Genomic DNA, 22193 nt, shown 5'->3' with positions numbered 1-22193 from the left:
CTTCGGATTCTGTGTCTCCCTCTCTCTCTCTGCCCCTCCCTCGCTCATGCTCATGCTCTCTCTCAAGAATAAGTAAGACATTAAAAAAATTTTAAGATTAAATAAAGGAAATAAAATGCATTAACATTTTACTCTAATAAAACGGGGCTTTATTGGAGCTGGACTAAGCATTATGGTGGATCCAAAAGAAAACAAGGCCAGCTCCAAAAGCTCCAAATAGCACAAAGCAATTAATTATGATCAGGGCAGGTCAATGTCGTAGAAAGAACAACACTGGGACAGGGTCTTGTCGGATGAGTATATTTTCACAAGGCGAATGGTCTATGAATGGAACCAGAAGGGAATTGCAGGCAGGTAAAATGGTATGAGCAAATGCCAAGAGGTATCCAAGTTTATTAAAGATTCAGAGAATAGGAATTAGCATAGTAGGGCTAAACATAGGTTACATGAGGAGCGCCTGGGTGGCTCAGTCGTTTAAGCTTCTGAATTCAGCTCAGGTCATGATCTCACTGTTTGTGAGTTCGAGCCCCGCACAGGGCTCTGTGCTGATAGCTCAGAGCCTGGAGCCTGCTTCGGATTCGGTGTCTCCCTTTCTCTCTGCCCATGCTCTGTCAGAGCCCTGTCATGCTCTGTCTGTCTGTCTCTCTCTCTCAAAAATGAAAATAATAAAAACATTAAAGAAAATAAACATAGGTTACACAATAAGAAAGCAAGAGCAAACTGAATACCAAGAATCAAGAGTGAACTGGGGCCAAATTATGACAGTCTTTAATGCCAAACAAAAGAACATACAATTTATATTTTAGACAACAAGGAGGCCCCAGGAATGTTTAGTCAAGGGAATTGCATGCTGAGAGTTATGTTTTGGAAAGATTAGTCTGGCAGAAGTGTGGAGAAAGTACTGGGGATGGAAAACAATAGAAATGTAGAGACCAATTAGAAAGCTGGCAGGAGAGGTTATGCAATTGAACTAGGAAAGAAGTTGTGGATGGAAAAGAAATAAAAACACAAAAGTGTTAAAAAAAATAGAAACAGCACTTGGACAATAATTTTATATTGGGACTAAAGGCAAAGAATCAAGCAGCTATAAGTCGTAGGTTACTAGTTTGATTTACTTAGCAGAAAGCACTGTATTTTTAATCAGCAAAATGAATGCAAATAGAAGAGAGTACGGGGTCAGGTTCATTGGGCGATAAATTCAGTTTGGGACAATTTGTGTGACATCCAGCTGGAGATAGAGGTCTGGAGATATGAGTAGAGATACAGCATTTAGAAGTCAAGGGTGGGAGGGTAAAACTGTCCACAGAAAAAATACAGGAAGACTATTGAAAAACCTTAAAGGACACAGATATTTGGAAAAGGATTTGAGAAAGAGGAATCGGAGCAAGAGACTGAAATGATGTTGGCCGATTGCAGGAGAACCTGGAAAGGGCGGTAGATCTGTAGCCAAGAGGAGAGAGTTCCAGAAAGAAAAGGATGCTTAACTTTCTTCATCATACTTTGGGATGAAAGAGAGGTTTTATCAGACCCCACCTTCCTGATTGATTCTTCAACCAGCTGTCTATTCCTATAGTATATTTACAAGCTACATACCCACACACAGTACCAAGAAAACTCCAGGAATATCCACACACTCTATTATTCGCTAAGTTCTTAACCAATACCTCCTGATGACTACCTACCCACTGAGCTGAGCTTAACCTGCCGAGAGTGCCGATAATAAGAGGAGGCATGAGAATGTGAACTCACAGAAAGCGCCTTCTCCCCATGGCCACAGCTCCCTGCTTTCTTTCCAGTGGGACCCACTCTGGCTAGATTTTACTGTAATCAGATTAAACCCTGAGCTATCCACAAACTAAGCCAAGGAAGTATCTCCATTCTACTTGTCATATTCAGCTCTATCCAGCAAAATTGCCCAACATAGCTCACCAGAGAGGGGGATTATAAAACATCCATCAGAAAAGAGTTACAGGGGCACCTGGGTGGCTCAGGAGGTTTGGTGTTTGACTTTGGCTCAGCTCACGATCTCGTGGTCACGAGTTCAAGCCCCGCATTGGGCTCTGTGCTGACAGCTCAGAGCCTGGAGCCTGCTTCAGATTCTGTGTCTCCCTCTCTCTCTGCCCCTCCCCTGCTCATGCTCTGTCTCTCTCTGTCTCAAAAATAAATAAAACATTTAAAAATATAAACAAATAAATAAACAAACAAATAAACAAGCAAACAAACAAATAAATAAATAAATAAAATGTGTTTGGGTTACCTTCAGGATCTAGCACATAATAAATTTTTATAAATGTTGTATGTAAGCTTGAAAACCACACATATTCCATACTTCTTCTCTGAAGAAATATGTGTGCATGTATAAGATCAAGCTTGTTATTAAATTTTTTAGTGTTTTCCGTAGTTACTAGTTTTCTGTCTGCTTTATCTGTCAGTTTCAGATAGATAGGTGTAAAAATCTCCCAATGTAATACAGTTTTGTCAATTTCTTTTTGTAAATCTGTCAGTTAATATTGTATCTTTGAAGATACTGTTCTTTTCTTCAGTGCATAAAAGTTCATACCAAAAAAAACCTAAAAAGGGGTGCTTGAGTGGCTCAGTCTGTTGAATGTCCAACTCTCGATTTTGGCTCAGGTCATGATCCCAGGGTTGTGGGATTGGGCCCCACAAGGAGCTCTGCACTGAGTGTGGAGGCTGCTTGGGATTCTGTCTCTCTCTCCCCCTTAGCTCCTCTCCTACTCGCACTCTCTCTCTCTTTCTCAAATAAAAAAGAATTAAAATAAAAAAGCTCATACAGGGGCACCTGGGTGGCTCAGTCGGTTAAGCATCGGGTCATGATCTCACAGTTTTTGAGTTCAAGCCCCGCATCAGGCTCTGTGTTGACAGCTCAGAGCCTGGAGCCTGCTTCAGATTCTGTGTCTCCTCTCTCTCTGCCCCTCCCCTGCTCATGTCCGGTCTCTCTCTCTCTCTCTCTCTCTCTCTCTCTCTCTCTCTATCTCTCAGAAATAAACAAACATTAAAAATTTTTTTTTTATTTTTTTTTAACGTTTATTTATTTTTGAGACAGAGGGAGACAGAGCATGAACAGGGGAGGGCAGAGAGAGAGGGAGACACAGAATCCGAAACAGGCTCCAAGCTGTCAGCACAGAGCCCGCGGGGCTCGAACTCACGAACTGTGAGATCATGACCTCAGCTGAAGCCAGATGCTCTACCGACTGAGCCACCCAGACGCCCCTAAAATATTTTTATAAAAAAGCTCATACTAGTTACATCTTCTTAGCTTGATCCTGTTATGATGTGCTACCTCTTCTTATACTTGTTAACGCTTTATGCTTTAAATTCTATCAAAAGAAGCCTTACGCATCCCTCCCTTCTGCTGTCACATGTAGTCCCAATCCTCAATTTTTGTTTTAACTTATTTAACTATATTTCAATCCTAAAATAATACTTAATTTTGTATATATTTTTTAATCTTTATGTTTGAGAGAGAGAGAGAGAGAGCGAGAGCGTGAGCAGGGGAGGGGCAGAGAGGGAGACAAAGAATCCGAAGCAGGCTCCAGGCCCTGAGCTGTCAGCACAGAGCCTGACGCGGGGCCCGAACCCACAGACTGCGAGATCATGACCTGCACCAAAGTCGGACACTTAACCGACTGAGCCACCCAGGCACCCCTTTAATTTTGTATATTTTTAACGTTAGATAAGTGAAATCATATTCTCTTGTGAGTTCCTTCCACCACTCAACATTATGACTAAAATTCCTTTGTGTTATTGCTTAGTTTAGTTCATTCATTTACATCGCTTTACAATAGCCCATTGTATGAATATATAAAAGCTTATCTGTTCCACAATAGATAAAAATTTATATTGTTTCTGGATGGCGGCCACTAATAGTGCAGTTAGGAACAATTTTATTAATATCTCTTGATATGCCTACATTAGACTTTCTCTCAGGGATGGGAAAACTCTCTGTAAAGGGCCAGGTTAGTAAATATTTTAGGCTTTGTGGAATACATATGGTCTTAGTTGCATATTCTTTCTTTTCCTTACCGCTCTTTAAGTATGTAAACAAAAAAAAAAATCTCAGTTTGCAGGCTGTAGGACACACATGTCCATGGCTCATAGTTTACTAACCCCTGCAGAGTAAATAGCCAGGGATGAACCAGCTGTCAGACTTTTATATTTTTTGCCAACATGGGGAATGTGAAATTGTATCTTGTTGTCATTTTAACTTAATGAGACCGAACATCATTTCATATGTTTATTGGCCACTTGGGCTTCCTCTTCTGTGCAATGACTACTCAGGTCTTTGGCTCATTTTTCAAGTAGACTGCTTTGTCTTCTGTCCTGCATATTAGTCCCTCCTGAGTGATACACCTTGCACATATTTTCTCAGTCTGTGGCTTGTTGGCTGAACAGAGACTTTCAAACCGAACTTAATCTATCTACCTTTTTTTTTTTAAATTGTGTGTACTTCTTGTCCCTTTTATTGTCTTCTAAACATTTTCACAATATTAGCCAGAAGTCTTTAGTCCACTTGGAATCTGTTCTCATGCACGACGCGATGTGGGAGCACAGTTTCGTATCTTTCTCTTGGACATTCTCCTCCTTCTTCCTTGAACTGGAATACTGATCCTGTTGTACGTGAGGTTCTCAGACAACTAATTCTGCAATAACAAACAGCCCCCAAATCTCGGTGGCTGACGCAGTTTATTTCTTGCTTACATTAGCGACAGCATGTCAGCACCAGGTCTCATCTATGTTTCTATTTTTTATTTCGAGATTCAAACTGAAAGAGCAGTCCTTAGTTGGAACATGGCATTTTTTTTTTTTTTTGGCAGAAGGAAAAGAATTGTCAAATCTTGGGATGAAATTTCTGGCATTATATAGCTTATATATATTTAAAGCTTGTCAGGTGCGGCATATGTCTGCTCCCATTCTATTGGCTAAAGCGAGTCATAGGGCCAAGCCTGACATCACACACAGGATACACTCGACTCCTGGAGAGGCACTGAAAGTTGTAAGGCAAAGAGTGGGCCCATCTAAAGTCCTTTTACAGAAAGATCAATTATGGGAAATGATAATACAGTTTCCTGAAGCAGTTGCCTTGAACATCTTTTCCTATGTTATTTCTGTTCCTCTGGCCAGGTTATCTATCCCTGCGCAAATAACACGCCGTCTTTGTTTTTGTTTTTGTTTTTGTTTTTAAAGATTTATTTACTTATTTTGAAAGAGAGAGCGGGAAGAGGGGCAGAGAGAGGACAGAGACAATCCCAAGCAGGTTCACCGCTGACAGCACAGAGCCCGATGCAGAGGTCGATCCCACTAACCGTGAGATCAAGATCTGGGCCAAAATCAATATTCGGACACTGAAGCGACTGAGCCACCCAGCCACCCCCAAATATCACACTATCTTAATCAGCATCGTTTCATAACAATTATTGATATCTGGTAAGGCACGGCACCACACTTTGTTTTTTCTTTAGCAGTGTCTTGACTCTCCTTGGCCTTTGCTCTTCCATATGTATTTACAATTCACTAGTAACATTAAAATATTTGTAAATGTTTCATGCTACTAAATATGGTATCTTTTACTTGTAACTTTTTTCACATCTATTTATTTTTGAGAGAGAGACAGAATGAGAGTGGGGGAGGGGCAGAGAGAGACGCAGACACAGAACGCGAAGCAGGCTCCAGGCTCCGAGCTGTCACCGCAGAGCCCGATGCGGGGCTCGAACCCACAAACCGTGAGATCATGACCTGAGCCGAAGTCGGAGGCTCAACCGACTGAGCCACCCAGGGGCCCCAATATGGTATCTTTTCTTATACATTCTCTTGGTTTCTGGAGAATGTTAATGTACTTGGATTTTTGTGTCCGATGCTGTTGCCAACCTGTCTCACTTATTCTACTAATTCTGCAGATTAATTAATTCTGTACATTTTTTTCAGGTTTTTATGTTGGTAATCATTTCAAGTACAAAATGACAGTTTTGTCAAAATCACTTTTCTAATGTATTTATTTTCCAACTTTATAGTCAGTTTTATTTTAGGCCTATCTTATATCTACAATATAACTGATTTTTCTCAAGTCCAAGCTGATACTTTTATTTACTTCATTTTGATTACAATATATTCGATTGCATTTCACTCACTCGCTTGTGTTTCTCCTTTACTTTCCCTTCTTAATAACTTATGTCCACCTTTCACTGATTTTTTTAATTCATAAAATTCTCCAGAAACCCTTTTCTTTCCTGTGGTACTCTGAAACCCATGGCTTGCATTTCTATTTTACAAATAGTTACGACTTTACATTTTCCCCCATATCCTTACCTAAAAGTGTTTCTAATAGTATCTAACATTATTCAGTACATCTTTTCTCCTCCTCCCCCCTGCCCCCCACAGAAAATAGTTTCCGCTTGCTTTTCTGTTTCCTTTTTTTAAGCTTTCATTGAAATTCCAGTTAGTTAACCTACAGTGTAATATTAGTTTCAGGTGTATGATATAGTGAATCTATGATATAAATTCAACAATTCCACACATCACCTGGAGCTCATCACAAGTGTCCTCCTTAATCCCCAGGGCAGTGATTGAAACCCTAGTGTTGTTATTGCCGTCTCATATTTTTGTTTTATCTTTGATTTTAATTGTAAAATGCTGTTTTATAATCAATCGTGAACGTAATTTGCCAATGTATTTTCTTTTTTTAAAGTTTATTTATTTTTGAGAGAGAGAGAGAGAGAGCTTGCAAGCAGGGGAGAAGCAGAGAGAGAGGGAGGGAGAGAATCCCAAGAAGGCTCTGCACTGTCAGCACATAGCCAGAGGTGGGGCTCGATCCCATGTATCTCGACATCATGACCCGAGCTGAAGTCAAGAGTGAGACGCTTAGAGGGTCTGTCAACAAGAGGCTTTATGTGGCTATGTATCTTAATCTTTGTGTTTTTGAAAATGTCTTTACCTTTGGCTGTTTGGATGGTAGTTGAACTGAAAATATACCAGGTTTATTTTGGGGCTCTTGATTCTGTTCTTATTATATATAATAAACATAATATAATACAATATAATATAATATAATATATAAATTTATATATATCAATATACATTAACATATATATTAATATATATATTTCCTTTATGGATATCATTCCTTTATGTCTTTGTGGCTCCTAACTATATTTAATTTAAATATTTTCTAATATTTAATATTAAATATAAAAATATATATTAAATATAAAAATATGTAAATATTTTTCTAATAAACTGGACTTTTGTTATTCAAGAATGACCAGAAAACCTGTGAAATCTTCCTGGAAGGTCATACAAGAAGTGGGAAAGAACTCTTCAGTGGACATGGCTTGTAGGCAGGGCTACGTAACAGGAGAGAAATGTTTAGTTCCCCACCTATTTTATTCCATGTAATGGGACGCTGGTTTTGCAAACCACTCCTACAATCTTTCCACTGTCCTCACGTACTCTACTTTTGAAGATCAGGGCTGTGACTTATGTGAGTGGTAAATTTGGGATAAGGAACTAGATGTATCACTCAGATTCTGCCTCTCCTTTTTCACTTGGGATTGTGCTCCCATAGGGAGTACTCCTCGATGCAGTAATTTTCACGTAAAACCAGATCCCCCCGATGTAGGGTGGCCTGAGATTCTCCACCATTACCTGGGGCTGGGAGGATAATTCTGTCTAAATCTGCACTATGGTATAAGAAAGGCTTCTTGCCAAAGGATATAAGCCACATTATCCAATATGAGGTTTACCAGTTATAGAGATGATTTGTTTTTGTATCTCTTTCTTGTTTGTATCTGTAGATATTTTAGTGACTTCCAAACTCAGGTGGGGAAAATTGGGGTATCCTCATAATCCCAACAAGGAGAAAGAATAAAATTTTCTGACTGTAATTTACACAGTTCAGCTTTTTCAATAAATCAAGTATATTTTTAAAAAATTGCTTTATACATGAGTCTCCTCAAAACCGCATGCTCAATCTCTCTTCTCTCTCCTCACATAAATTACTCTCATCATTGGTCACTCTCTTCCCCCTCCCTTGGTCTGTTCCTGTCCTCATCTGTCACCCTCTGGATCTCTTATCTTTTTCCTTATTTCCCTTTGCTTTTTAATAAACCAATTGATCCGCTTTGGTTTTCTCAATTCCCCTCTCCTTCTGTTGCCTGGATCCATACCTAAAGGCCTAATGGCTATAAATTACAGAAGATTCCCCTTTTAAAAATAGGTAAGGGATGGAAGAAAATATCTGTAAATCATATATTGATGAGGCATTAAAATCCAAAAAACATAAACAACTCCTACAACTCATCAAAAAACAAAACACCAACCCAATCGAAAATAGGCAGATAGTTCTCCAATGACAATCGCAGATATAGAACAGACATTTCCCCAAAGAAGATATAAAAAGGACCGAAGATCATATGGCAAAATTCTCAGTATCATTAGTCATTATGGAAATGCAACGAGATATTTCTACCTACGCATGAGGACGGCTATTATTTTTTTTAAAAAGTGATGGTTGGGGGCGCCTGGGTGGCTCAGCCGGTTAAGCGTCCGACTTCGGCTCAGGTCATGATCTCACGGTCTGTGAGTTCGAGCCCCGCGTTGGGGTCGGTGCTGACAGCTCAGAGCCTGGAGCCTGCTTCGGATTCTGTGTCTCCCTCTCTCTCTGACCCTCCCCCATTCATGCCCTGTCTCTCTCTGTCTCAAAAATAAATAAACATTAAAAAAAATGAAATAAAAAGTGATGGATGTTAACTTATGGTGGTGAGCATTTTGCAATACATGCATATATCAAATCATTATGTTGTACACCTTAAGTTAATACAATGTCATATGTCAATGATATCTCAGTAAAGCTAGAAAAACATTTTAAGTAAGCCATGTTTTAAAAAAGCTAATTAACGAGTGTTGGCAAGGGTGTGGAGAAACTGGAACCCTTGTGCATTGCAGGTAGGAATGTAAAATGATGCAGCTGCTGTGGAAAGCAGTTTAGTGTTAGCTCAAAGACTTAAATATGGAATTTACTATGGAATTACTATATGATCCAACAATTCTACCCCTGGGTATATACCCAAAAGAACTAAATGCAAGGGAATCAGATACATGTACACCAACGTTCATGCAGAATTATTTGCAATAGCAAAAAGGTGGAAACCACCCAAGTGTCTATCAACAGGTGAATGAATACAAAACACAACACAACACACACACACACACACACACACACACACACACAGAATGGAATATTAATTCACCCATTAAAAGAGAATTCTGGGGGCGCCTGGGTGGCTCAGTTAAGTGTCTGACTTCGGCCTGGGTCATGATCTCATCGTTTGTGGGTCCGAGCCCCGCGTCGGGCTCTGTGCCGATAGGTCAGAGCCTGGAGCCCGCTTCGGATTCTGTGCCTCCCTCTCTCTCTGCCCCTCCCCTCCTCGTGCTTTGTCTCTCTCTGTCTCTCAAAAATAAATAAACGTTGAAAAAATATTTAAAAGGGAATTCTGATACATGCTACAACATGGGTAAACTTGGAAAACATGATAGTAGGGCGAAATAAGCCAGACACAAAAGGACCAATGTACGATTCCACTTATGTGAAATAGCTAAATTCTAAGAGACAGAAAGTAGATTAGAGGTTACTAGGAATAAGGGTCAAGCGAGGGGAGCGAATAAGAGTTCTTGCTTGCTGGGTGCAAAGTTTTAGTTTGTGATGATCAAGAAATGCTGAAAATGGGTGTGGTGATGGTTGCATGACATTGTGAACCTACTTAATGCCACAGAATTGTACAGTTCAAAAGGGTTAAAATCAAAACTTGATATGATGTATATTTTGCCACAATAAAAACTTGAAAAAGGAAAGGCAGAACAGCTGTGGATAATAATACTTTAATACTTTTATCCCTTTCAAACGTGTCACATTCATGTCATCGTCATCATCTGTTAAATGGGGATCGAATCGTCCTGCCAAGCCCACAGGGTTGATTTGAAGTTCAATTGCAATCTAACGTGTCTGACGCCTACTAATATACAGTATGTGATTAGGGTACTTATCCCTTTATATTTTACAATGAGCATGAGATGCAAATACAGTGTTGCTATTAGTAATGAAAGTGGCTTTGCCGGTGATGGCTGTGAGAACAAATCCTCTGTGGGAGGGATTTTTGTTATGTAACTGCAATGAGAGCCTAGCCCGAGTGATTCGACCTAGCTGAAATCATCAAGTCTCGTGCAGGAAATCAGCATTCCAAGTGATTTGGGGTCGGGGGGGGGCACCTGGGTGGCTCAGTCCGTTAAGCATCTGACTCCTGATTTTGGCTCAGGTCACGATCTCACGGTTCAGGAATTCGAACCCCGCATTGGGCTCTACGCCAACAACGCGGAGCCTGCTTGGGATTGTCTCTCTCTTCCTCTCTCTCTGCCCCTTCCCTGCTCACACGTTCTCTCTCTCTCTTTCAAAACAAACATCTAAAAGGAAAAAAAGAATTCCAAGTGATTTTGATATCTCATGGGCATCTTTTCTTAATATAATTTATTGACAATTTGATTTCCATACAACACCCAGTGCTCATCCCAACAAGTGCCCTCCTCAATGCCCATCAGCCACTTTCCCCTAAGTTTAACATGTTCTAAACAAATTCTTTAACATTCCTCCTAAACACACTCCTCCCCCAGATCGTCTACATGACAGTAAAGCACACCACCCTTCTTTCCTCCTCCCCCTGCCCACCCCACACTCACTCCGCTACGAAATCCAGTCTATTCTGCTCCCAAAATATATCTCGTTTATGCTTTCCCTTCATTCCCACTGACACTGTCACCACCTGGACTGCAGTAAAAGTCTCCGAATTGCTCTCTGTACTTCCTCTCTAGACTCTTCAATTCTACACAGAGTAACCAGGGTGACCCTCATCGTATAGATTGGATTGTGTCACCTTGTTTTAAGCTCTTCAACGGTTTCTAAGTCATGGTGGATACAACCTAGGCTTCTTAAGGTGGTTCTGCAAGTTCCTGTAAAATCTAGCCTTTGCCTACGATTCAGCCTCACCTTGGGCCTCTGTTCCAATACTCCCTTTGCACCAGCCACACTGGGCTTCATTCCTTAGACGTGCCAAGCCCTTTGTCACCTTGGGGCCTTTGCACATACTAGGGCTCTGCCTGAAACACAGTTACTTCATCAGGCTTCAGCTTAAATGTCATTTCCTCAGAACCACCTGCTACGACCCTATAATCTAAAGTAGGTTCTTCATATTAGCACCTGCACACTGATTCACATACTTGTTTCTTGTTGGTTTCTTACACCACAACATACTGTCTATGGGAACTGGAATCATAACTGTTTTATTCACCACCATATCTTAGCACTACCATGGCACCTGACGCACAGGAGACATTCAATAAATATTTGTTAAATGATTCAGTAAAGGAAGAAGTAACGACATGATACGTATTAATAACTATGTGTTTCACGAATAGGGGCAATTATGCATATTGATTTCCCACACATAAAATAATTAGCTGAGGGTGAAAACGCATTCTCATTTCAATCAGAGGGTATGGCTCAAATATTTTAATTTTCACATAGATCACGACCATTTCATAACCTCATAAGAACAGCACAAAAAAAATTTCGTGAGGGCTTTCTGGGTAAGCTATCTGCATACGTGTTTTTGCCCTTTTAGCATGTGTGTCTTGTAAATAATCCAATCAAAAACAGAGGGAGTCATTCCCAGTGAGACTCTTAAAAATGATCAATACTGTGATGGCCTGCTCACCCTGCATTATCTATTAAATTGCTTTTTATGTCTAATTGTTTTCCATAACGAGTACTTTCTCTGAGTTAACCCTTCATTCTAATTCAAACACGCATGCACACGCACACACAGGTTTGTATTTGTATCCACAGCCACATTTTATTAAAAAATTAGAATTTTCTTTATGCTTTATAATGGCATCTCAGTCCTTAGAAGTGTAGAAAGTACACTGAGGACAGATACTGTGCTCAACGGTGGCATCTAGGGCCTGGGAAGCAGGAGCCTGGCCTAGATGAGTTTTAGAGGGGATTTTGGGGGCACCCATTTTATGACTTTTTTGAAAATTTTTTTAATGTTTATTTATTTTATGAGAGAGAGAGAGAGAGAGAGAGAGAGAGAGAAAGAGAGAGAGAGCATGAGCAGGGGAGGGGCAGAGAGAGAGGGAGACACAGAATCCAAAGCAGACTCCAGGCTCTGAGCTATGAGCACAGAGCCCAATGTGGGGCTTGAACCCATGGACCATGAGATCATGACCTGAGCTCAAGTCAGAGGCTTAACCAACTGAGCCAGCCAGGTGTCCCTTTATGACGTGTTTAATGATCGGCTGCCTAAGTGTCTGTTGCCATCCAAATCAACGCTTTCATTATCTGATACTCTGTAAGCCCTTTGCCCTGGATTGACAACAGAAAGCTACCCAGCCAAGTTAATTAGGTTTTTCATTAACATTTTAGCCCTGGTATCACTTTGCCCTCGATATGATGGGAAGTGTTTTTGAGTAACAAATTTTAAGAATCATATTAATTTAATATCCTTTGGCTAACTTTCATTAGATTGAGCTGTGATCAGTCAAAGGAGAAGCTACAGGTAGAATAGGATATGTTCTCCAATTGAAAGTAGCTTAGGGGCGCCTGGGTGGCTCGGTTGGCTAAGCATCCGACTTCGGCTCAGGTTATGATCTTGCGGTTTGTGGGTTCAAGTCCCACGTCGGGCTCTGTGCTGACAGGTCGGAGCCTGGAGCCTGCTTCGGATTCTGTGTCTCCCTCCCTTGCTGACTCACGCTCACTTGTTCTCTCTCTCTCTCTCTCTCTCTCTCTCTCTCTCTCTCTCTCTCAAAAATTAAAAAAACTTAATTTTTTTAAAAAAGAAACTAGCTTAAAATGTGCCATCGGAGCAATTCGGTAGTGATGTGGTTTATATAATTTAATTAAAAGGCAGCAAACCTTTTAGTACTCATTCTTTCATATTCACATTCTTGTGCTTGAAACCTGCTCACACTAAATGACATCATCTTAACATAATTAACCAGCTCACTATGAAAGAGAAGCGTGGCCTAAAGTAAGCGAAGTCCACAGAATGTTACGCCAAGAAAAGCCTTTGCCTATCGCCTAGTCCAAAGGGTTCCAAGGACCTGTAAAAGAGAAATTATTTCCTCAAACATTACTTAACATGTAAGCCATAAATGTAAAATAGACGTTAATGGTAAGGACTATATAACAGCTGACATCTGAGCAGCATACTCGCCGGAAATTGTTCTAAATTCTGCACGTGTACTCACTCAGTTAATCGTCACAGAAATCCTATATCAGCATCCTATACTGATGAGGAAAAGACCAACAAGAAGGTTCATAAAATGCTAGCACATGGCAAAGCCAGGATTGGAAGGATGGCAGGCTGGCAGTTTGCCCTAGTTGCATTAACCACCATTGCCTCTCTAGAATAAAGGAGAGCTCTTGAAGTTAGGAGGGGAAGAACACAGTCCTTCTTTTGATAGACCCTAGGGGGACATCTCCAAAGTGCTCCCCTGCCCCGTAACCTGAGCATCAGGAATTTACCAGATGGCTAAGCAACCAACATCAAACAGAGAAGTTCAAATTAAGGGCTTGACCAGCCAGAGGTTGATAAGTGACAGGGTAATCAGAGAGGAGGCAGGCTTATGGAAGGAAAGTATTTATGCCTTAATTAGGGAGAGACTACGTTTCCAAGGAGTCATCAGTCAGCTGGTTGGGTTTGAACCCTAACTGCCATTTGCAAACGCTGCCAAAAGAAAGGGAAAATGTATGACTCAACTTATCACAGCATGTCACAAGGGCCATGTATCAACCGAACACCCATAAAGAATCTCGGATGCCACAAGGTATCTGGGATGTCAATTAAGGACACACAGAACTCTCTGTCCATAAGGACCAGGAAACTGCAGAAAGGTTAATGGGAAGGCTCTGGGTGGATATCTATTGAGTGAAAGGAAATTAACACCAAGCAGACATCACGAGGTGGTGGGCCCTTCTCATCACAGCCCCCCATATACACTGTCTCTCTTTTTAAATGTTTATTCATTTTTGGGAGAGAGAGAGAGAGAGAGAGAGAGAGCACATGAGCGGGGAGGGGCAGAAAGAGAGGAGGACAGAGGATCCAAAATGGGTTCTTCACTGACAGCAGCAAGCCCGATGAGGGGCTCGAATTCACTAACCGTTGAGATCATGACCTAAGTCGAAGTCAGACGCTCAACCGATTGAGCTGACCAGGTGCCCCCACACTACCTTTCTTTGTCCCCACCAAAGAAAGAGCAGGTTTCTTTAAGGATGATGAGGTCCTGGGGTTCAGAAAGATGAAGCTCCTTATTCAAGATTTACATTCAAGTTGCACTTAAACCCAGGAATATTATTCCCAAATGTGGGTTTATTTTGTCGTTGTTTTAACAGCTATTAACTTGAAAAGACCTTCTGAAAGAAACTCTTTGGAGTAAGTGGAAAAGTTCACATAGTTGGTAGATACTGTTTTATTGTAATGAGTTTTTTCCATACCAGTGATTTGCATTTGTTTAAATCATGGTTTTGTCCATATCTAATAATGCAAATGACAGTATTTAGATTACTTCTGGTACACCTGAAATTAAACTTCACTTGCAAAGGGAAACCATTATTGGAGAACTATAGCAATTATCTTTCTCACCACTGATTAACTGATCTCATTTACACTGTTACTGTTTTTTTTGGAAAATAAAGCTAAATTAATTTTTAAAATGTGTCAAATTAGCAACCGTACTTTTAGACAAAAGTCATTCTACTATTAATGAAGAAGATCCTTGTTTATTGAAAAAAATCTTTAAGAGAGAGAGGGAGACTAATTTCTTCACTGTCTGAAAAGCAAGACAGTGATAGGCTAATGTAATCACATCTCCCTCTAGAATAGCACGTTGAGTCGAGAGTCTCAGTGCAATTTTGCAGATGAGAAATATTGTATCTATTGTATCTACCTCAAAAATACCAGAAAATCTCTTATATGCATGCTGAATAAAAGCAGAATGTGCCTCACAAGCATTTGTACAAGTATATACATATTCTTTTACTTTTTAAATTGTGAGATATATGCATACAAAAGAGTTCATGAAACATATATGCAAAGTTCAAAGATAATTGCAAAGCTGACGTCTGAGTAACTCAGATGATGAAACAGAACATTGCCAGAAACCTCTTTTGTTTCTTTTCCCAAACATATTCCCCTGCGTCTTCCCTAGGCGTAACCATTATTCTTACTTTTATGATAATTATTTCTTTGTCTTTCTACTTTTACGAGCTGTGTATGCATTCCCAAACAGTATAGCTTATTTTTCGCCTGGGTTTGAGCTTTATAGTTGGAATATTCTCTGTTTTCTTCTGAGCTTACTTCTTTCCCTCAATGTTATATTTGTCAAACTGACTCAAATGATCGGCGGTACCCTTAATTCAATTGAACCCCAAACCTTAGGACCTTTCAAAACCAAAGTTTTGGTTGTCACTCACATGATATGTCCTCTGCAGTTTGGTGGCCTGTCTGCTCTATGCCTTCTTCCTTTTAGGACTCATGCTGAGAAAGCAGACCCTATATAAACCATTACTGGTCTCATAGAAAAGGAAAGGAGAAAGATAGAAGTCTACACGACTCTCAGTCCTTCTGCTTGGAAGCGGCTAATGTCACTTCCATTCACATTTCTTTGGCAAATCACATAGCCAAGCCTGATAGAAATAGGATGGGAAGTAATAGCCACCCATAGGGAGTCCAGTGGGTCCAGTAGGGAGTAGATAATAAGATCTTGATGTTAATGCCATCCCTAAAAACAACCTATTTATTCTACTGTGGATGGATTTGGGTTGTTTCTCCTTGGGGGCTATCATGAACAAGGCTGCTATAAACCTTCTTCTATAGGAAATTTCTCCAGAGTATACGCCTAAGGGTATAATTGCTAAATCATAGCATCTGCATAACTTCAACTTTTCTAAATGATTCCCAACCATTTTTTCCAAAGCGAATATACTGATTTCTTCTCCAACATCATTACACGAGTTCCTACTTCTCCACATTTTTACCAAGACAATCCTCGGTATTATCTTTAGGAGTGATAAATAGCATCTCATTTTTGTTTAAATTGCACTCCCATGATTCTAAACGAACTTGGGCATCGTTCCTTATGTTGTATAGCTTTTGTAGCATTTGTATATCCCTACTTTGTGAAGGTGCACGTATTTTACATTTTATTTCAAAATAATTTTAGATTTATAGAAAAGTTGCAAACATCGTGCAGAGTTTACTCAACATCAGAAATGAATACTCTTCTCCTCAGCTGTTGTCAGCACAGGTGCTACAGAGAAGCTAGTCACCATGAAACACCAGAGCAGATTTATTGTGGCGGGAATTGGGTAGCACTATACTTATCTGGCAAAGCGATCCCATGGAAATGGTTCTCCCTGCCACATTGCAGATAATAATTTTGCAACCTGTATGGTTGTAGGAAAAGACCCTTAAGTGGATTTCAAGTAGGAACTCAGCAGATGAAGACAAGCCAGCTATATATATCTTCTGACCCCAGCATTTGTCCTGTGTATGGGAATCACTTTTTGAATTTTAAATTATACGGCATGAATGTAAGTTTGCCCTACCTGAGTTGATTCTACCATGGGATCTAAAATATCCCCATTATTATTATTTTTTTTAATGTCAGGGTTTCTTAGATTTTCATTTTATAATGTACATTTACTCCATACCAGGTGTTTTCTTTTTTTTTTTTTTAATTTTTTTTCAACGTTTTTTATTTATTTTTGGGACAGAGAGAGACAGAGCACGAACGGGGGAGGGGCAGAGAGAGAGGGAGACACAGAATCGGAAACAGGCTCCAGGCTCCGAGCCATCAGCCCAGAGCCTGACGCGGGGCTCGAACTCACGGACCGCGAGATCGTGACCTGGCTGAAGTCGAACGCTTAACCGACTGCGCCACCCAGGCGCCCGGACAGGTGTTTTCTTAATAAATATCTAATTTAATTAATGGTTAATTAATGGGAGAGCTAGGATTTCATCCCATGTAGTCAGTTTCCAGAGTCCATGCTCGATATCACTCCATGATAGCACCTCTTAGTAACTTTATCTCCTCGTGGATATTCTGATTCTAAGTCGAGGACCCTTAACCCCCAGACCACACTGCTTTGTCTAATGGAATCCAATTCTTAGGTAGGATTTTCACAAAGCAATTAATGTTTTGGTGCTTTTTACATTTTGAAGAGCGATTCTTCCATGAGTTTCAAAATAAATTTGAAAAGTCTGTCTCCCACCCCTGTCCCAGTCCGTGAATTCCCCCCCCCGCCCCCCCCCCCCCCCGCCACTGCCCCTATCATTTTCTGATTTATCTGTTCGGTGTTTCATTGTGCAAATGTAAGAAAATATGAATGCATATTCTCATTTCACTTCATTACAAAAAAGATGGAATACAATGAACAATGTACTGACCCTTGCCTTTTTTCACATTATACGTTGAAGATCTTTCAGTATTGGTACACAGAGTGCTTTGTCATTCTGTCCTACAGCTGCTGTGTGTATGGACCATAACTTACATCACTGGGCCCTTTGTGAAGGGCATGGCTTATTCCCATCTTCTGTTATTATTACAAATAATGCTGCAAAGGGTTATTAAACATATGACTGAATCAGGAAACCTGATACATATCTTTATGAAATAAATGTAGGCTATTGTTTTCCTATAGGAATCAACCCTAGAAAGCATTTGAAAACACACAAAATGTGCAAGCTATAAATTACCTGACCACCCTCTACCTGCCACCATCATAGCCGCCATAGTCTCTGAGCCTTGTTCTCAGGGAAGGATCATCTAATAGCTTTACATACTTTAAGATGCTGCAATGGTAATTGCTTAATATGTGGAAATGGCAATGCCTTTTCCCAAAGGGATGATACTAAAAATGCGACCTCAGACGAGTTGATAAAAGGTGGGGAATGTGATTTGGGGTGAGATACGGGGCTTTCCTGCCATCTTTCTAATCACATCTACACAAAAGCACATGCTACCTAATTATAGAAGATTGTTCTAATATTTAGTGGTCAAAATTTGTTTCTGTTATAAGAATTCAATGATTTCAGGGGTTGAAATTATTTCAGGGCAAATGTGTCCCAGGTTTTGTCTTTGATCACAGCAGACTGATCATGTTTTCTGTTTGTATGTTTGTTTATATATTTGCTTGTGTTTTTTGTTTTTTGTTTTTTGTTTTTCATTTGGCGATGAGATTTGGCAGCATGAAAGGGGAAAAACAAAATGGTTTGTGGAGTTTCTCTCAAGAAAATGTAATTAACACTTTTCTCTTTCTTCAGGACCTTTGGGTAATCAGACATTCTCCTGAGCAACACCCACTGCCTGGATGTGAAGCCCGAATTCATCACTGATGTTGACCTTGAACAGGGCCCTCTCTGTGCCCTTATTTCCCGCTATTTAAAAAATATACTTAGTTACTACCTAATAGGCTTGTTGTGTCGGTGAAATGATATGATTTATGGAAAGTACTTAGTGCAGATTATGAGTCCAATAAATGTGAACCATTTTATTTTATTATGTCTTCACTAGACTGTGAAGTCCTTGAAGGAAGGCAAGGGCTGTAAATTTATCTCTGTATTCCCACTTCTTAGCTGAGTACTGGGTACAAGGTAAGTGACAAATTAATGTCGACTAAATGTATGAATGAATAAAGAAATGAATGAACTAAAGGACACCAAGTCCTCCCTCAGGCAGGCGGAAGTCTTGTTGGTAGAGCACCCATCACCCTGATGATACGAGAGGTGGATATTTAGGTAGATTCATCTGAGCAAACACCACTCCTTTGCTTCTGTTTGGCCAATAAATATCACACTCTATGGCTAGACAGCCAGTTCTGGGAACTTTTTATGCTTCAGGAAGCAGTGTGAATTAAAATTGTCCTAAGACATTTATCATGCCCCTTTATTTTTTTTTTTCTGCTATGAAATAGATCTGCGGATTCCTGTACCCTATGGCTATTCAAATATACTTTAAAGGAAATGCTTTACTCACCTTTACATCTTCAGTATAGCCAAGACCCAATTAAGAATTTTATCCACTGCCCCAGGCCCTCCCTTATCTGAAATTCTACTGCACTTCTTATTCTTTTCTTGATTTTAAAGTATAGTTGACACACAATGTTACATTAGTTTCAGGTGTATAGAATAGTGATTCAAGTTCTCTAAATACTATGCTGTGCTCATTACAAGTGTAGCTACCTTGTGTTGGGCCCACCTACTTGTTCTCTTTAGGCATCTTCCCAACTTCATGTTCTGTTTCTTCAGTCATGACCACATAATAGAGAAATGATCTGCTGCTATATACAAAGACAGTCATGACTTCATGTAAGTTTGTGCTTTATATATACATACTTCCATACATATACGTGTAATATATGCATATATTATACATAAAGAACATAAAGATTCCATACACATATAAGCAATATATATACCTAGAGATATATGTATATGCGTAAGATACACACTTGGGCTTCTACGTTTCTAAAACTTCTAGTGTAAATACTTACAAATTTGGGAAGAAAAACTGCCTTTGCTGGATTCTGTGTCAAGTAACGATTTTTGGTTCAGAAGATACAGTCATTAGAGGGATCATACTTAATTGTTACCCTGTCAACTTCTCCCCTCTCCTCCATAGAACCCTGATGATTCAGTTCAGCAACCCTATTGTATCTGTGTCTTTTAACATAAGCTACCTCCAATTAATTTTAGTAGCAGGTGGGTAAAATTATTAGATAACTAAATAGCTAGAAAGACTTAAGATATATAGATGATAGATAGATAGATAGATAGATAGATAGATAGACAGACAGACAGACCGACAGGCAGACAATTCTTATGTCTAGCATAGATGTGGGGGCAGATGGTTGAATAATTGGTACTTAAAAAGGCAAACAAATGGTATTTGTACATTATTCACCACTGTATGGAGCTTAATTTAAAAAGTCAAGTGTGTTCTTTGTTCCCCAGAAATAAACCGTCAGTAACAGCCTGAATCTTTCAAAATCAAATGCCTGCTTGACCTTTTCACTTGGATGTTTCACAGACATCAAATATTTAACGCCCTCTGTATGAATCTCTTGATTGTTCCCTATCTCATACTGGTCTTCTTCATCTAAGTAAATGGTATCACATTCCTCCAAGCTAGAAATCTAGCCATTATCATCAGGTCCGCCATGCCTCCTACCTCTAAATCCAATCCATTAATAAGACCTGTGGTTCTACCATCAAAATGTATCTTGAACCATCAATTTCTCTCCTTCTCCATTGACACTGCTCTCATCCAGACCACTCTCATTTCTCTGCCACAGCATCCCTGTCGCCCTGTTTTCTAGTCTTACTTTTCCTCACATCCATTCTACTCATGGAAACAAAAATTATTTCAAAATATAAATCCATTCAAGTCACTCCCTTGATTTAAATCCTTCAGTGGCTCCCCACTGGACTTAGACTAAAAGTTGAACTCTTTACTAAGGCTTAGAATTCTCTGCAGCATGTTGCCCCTACCAACTTTCCAACCTCATCTGCTGCCCCTTGCCCCTTGCTCCTTCCATCCCATCACTTTCGTGACATTTTCTTTAGTATTTATCCACATATTTATAAATAAACATGCTTATACTGCTATTCACTGATGATTCATGTTTAGATATTATCTATCAACTTCCTTTTTTTAAAAGGTTATTTCTTTATTTTGAGAGACAGAGTGAAAGCTGGAGAGGGACAGGGAGAGAATCACAAGCAGGCTCAAAGCTCGGAACCATGAGATCAGGACCTGAGCCGAAATCAAGAATAGGATGCTCAACCCACTGAGCCACCTAAGCACCCCAGCAGCTCCTTAATTCTTAAGTTTAAATATCACCCCTTCAAAGAGACCTCTTCTAATGACCTGCTCTAAAGGAGGTCTGTTCCTTATTTTTTAATCGTAGCTCCCTCTCTCCTTCATTGTATTCAATACAATGTGCCATTTTAAAAATTGTATTGTCAGTTTTCTTTTTTCCAGTCTCCTTGACTTGCATGTAAGCTTAATGAAGAAGGAATCAGGTAGTTCTCATTTTCCATCACATCTCCACCATTTAGCGCTGTCTTAGCCACGCATTGCAAGTGGTCCAATATTGGTCAACAAGTGAATAATATACGTGAATTTCAATATGTGAAAGAAATGCAACACAATGTTGAAAGGCTGATTTTGATGATCTCTCCTTGCAAACAGAAAACGAACAAGAGAGAATTGAAAAATTTATAGTCTTTGTATTTATGAGAAGTCCACAGGTACGCCCATATTTCATTAACACTTATCCTAATTCTAACTTAACTTATATTTGTTTTAGTACATTTGATACTGTTCATAAAAAGAAAAAAAAAGATTTTCCTGAGTCTTATTAAATGTAACTAGACACAGGGACTAAATGGTCAGGAAAAAAAATAAATAATTCAAAGGATCCAAGAAGGAAATGTTTTATTTTAGATCTAAAAGCAATTCTATAAAATATTGAAAACTGCATTTATTTAAGAGTAAGTTGTTAGAGAATGGAGATAAACACCAATAAGAACTAGGTTTGATTTTAGTTACAAACAACTTTAATTTTCCTAAACAGTGAAAAAAAAAGTAGTTTTCCTTGAATAGAGCAAGCTTATTTTATGTCAGAAAATAAGTTTATGTTGGTTTCTTAATGTCAATAACAAAAAAATATAATAGTACCATCAACATGATCAAGAGGCATTTGTTAACATGACCAGTTGAACATTAAGATGTTCTATAAATGAAATTTCTGGCTAATGGTCCATTACTTGCTACAACAACTTCAAAAGAGTGCTTGCTTTCTGAAGAAACAGCATGCATGCTTGACATCTTATTGCTTTCTATTCATGAGTCAGATTCTGGAGGTCAGACAACACTCCCATGCAGAACTTTTAAGTACAAATCTCCCACTGATTTCAAAGTCACCTTCACACAAAGAAAAATTCCATGCAGTATAGGAGAAAGGATAATGTAATAGGGGCAAAATATAAGCCTGTATCTATTAATTATCTACTGCCTACCCTCCTACCTGAGAAGCAAAAGAAACGTGGCATTCACTTTTTTTCTGT

The sequence above is a fragment of the Acinonyx jubatus genome, chromosome X, assembly GCF_027475565.1.
Source record: "Acinonyx jubatus isolate Ajub_Pintada_27869175 chromosome X, VMU_Ajub_asm_v1.0, whole genome shotgun sequence".
In the NCBI taxonomy this organism is placed as follows: domain Eukaryota; kingdom Metazoa; phylum Chordata; class Mammalia; order Carnivora; family Felidae; genus Acinonyx; species Acinonyx jubatus.
This window is presented reverse-complemented; position numbering follows the sequence as displayed.